Source organism: Callorhinus ursinus, unplaced genomic scaffold, assembly GCF_003265705.2.
Source record: "Callorhinus ursinus isolate GAN/ISIS: 27379988/994484 unplaced genomic scaffold, GSC_fseal_2.0 scaffold3, whole genome shotgun sequence".
NCBI lineage: Eukaryota > Metazoa > Chordata > Mammalia > Carnivora > Otariidae > Callorhinus > Callorhinus ursinus.
Window position 1 is genome coordinate 88,039,588 of NW_027397065.1, and position 1,523 is coordinate 88,041,110.

General features: G+C 40.2%; 1 pseudogene; it reads left to right on the top strand.

The window, feature by feature from the left end:
* Positions 1–356: 356 nt before the first annotated feature.
* On the top strand, positions 357–1,233 carry LOC112819817 (ras-related protein Rab-18 pseudogene; annotated as a pseudogene).
* Positions 1,234–1,523: the final 290 nt, after the last annotated feature.

Genomic DNA, 1,523 nt, shown 5'->3' on the forward strand with positions numbered 1-1,523 from the left:
ACTAGAACTCATCCAGCAATTCAGTAATGTGGCAGGATACAAACTCAATGCACAGAAGTCAGTTGCTTTCTTATACACTAACAATGCATCTGTAGAAAGAGAAATTAGAGAAACGATTCCATTTACAATAGCACCAAAAACCGTAAGATACCGCAGAATAAACCTAACCAAAGAGGTAAAGGATCTATACTCTAGGAGCTACAGAACACTCATGAAAGAAATTGAAGAAGACACAAAAATATGGAAAAACATTTCATGCTCATGGATTGGAAGAATAAACATTGTTAAAATGTCTATGTTACCCAGAGCAATCTATACCTTCAATGCCATCCCGATCAAAATTCCAGTGACAGTGCATGCACGGGCACCTCTCTTTGGTGAAGGGTGGGGAACTGGACTGGGGTGACCAGCTGGGCTGAGAGCAGAGTGGGGTCGGGATGGATGAGGACGTGCTGACCACCCGGAAGATCCTCGTCATCTGTGAGAGTGGTGTGGACAAGTCCAGCCTGCTCTTGAGGCTCAGAGGATACTTTTGACCCAGGACTTGCAGCAACGATAGGTGTTGACTTTAAGGTGAAAACAATTTCAGTGGATGGAAATAAGGCTAAACTTGCAATTTGGGACACTGCTGGTCAAGAGAGGTTCAGAACATTAACTCCCAGCTATTACAGAGGTGCACAGGGTGTGATATTAGTTTATGATGTCACAAGAAGAGATACCTTTGTTAAATTGGATAATTGGTTAAATGAATTGGAAACATACTCCACGAGAAATGACATGGTAAAGATGCTAGTTGTAAATAAAATTGATAAGGAAAATCGTGAAGTCGATAGAAACGAAGGCCTGAAATTTGCACGAAAGCACTCCATGTTATGTACAGAGGCAAGTGCAAAAACCTGTGATGGTGTACAGTGTGCCTTTGAGGAACTTGTTGTAAAGGTCATTCAGATGCCTGGACTGTGGGAAAGTGAGAACCAGAATAAAGGAGTCAAACTGACACACAGGGAAGAAGGCCCTGGAGGAGGAGCCTGTGGTGGTTACTGTTCTATGTTATAAACTCTGGGAAACTCCATCTCTTGCATATTTGATCAGATAGTGACATCTTTCTGTATATAAACTTTAACTGCTATTTTAGGAACCTTGCAGTTTGCACATATTTGTTTTGTGTCGTGGCAGTAAATATTTGCAAGAAATCCCACTCGTTGGCTTTCCCAGGTACAATGTTATGGTAAGCATGCAGTTTGCAGTCTACAGTTTTTTATGTAACATAAAATAGGTGTACTTTTTTAAGTACATTTGATTTTATGATTTACATTTATCATGTGATTTAAAAAATCCACCTATCTAGTCTATGTTGGTACAAGGTCTACTTTTGGTCTCTTCTTTGCTTAAATACTCCTCTATCAATTACTGAATTACTTGGTATGTAGAACTCCCAGAACCACTGGGAGATATTCAGGTATCATCAAACCTGGCAAATTTCCTTTCAGGAATAACACAGAGCATGATTCCACAGCTTTTGT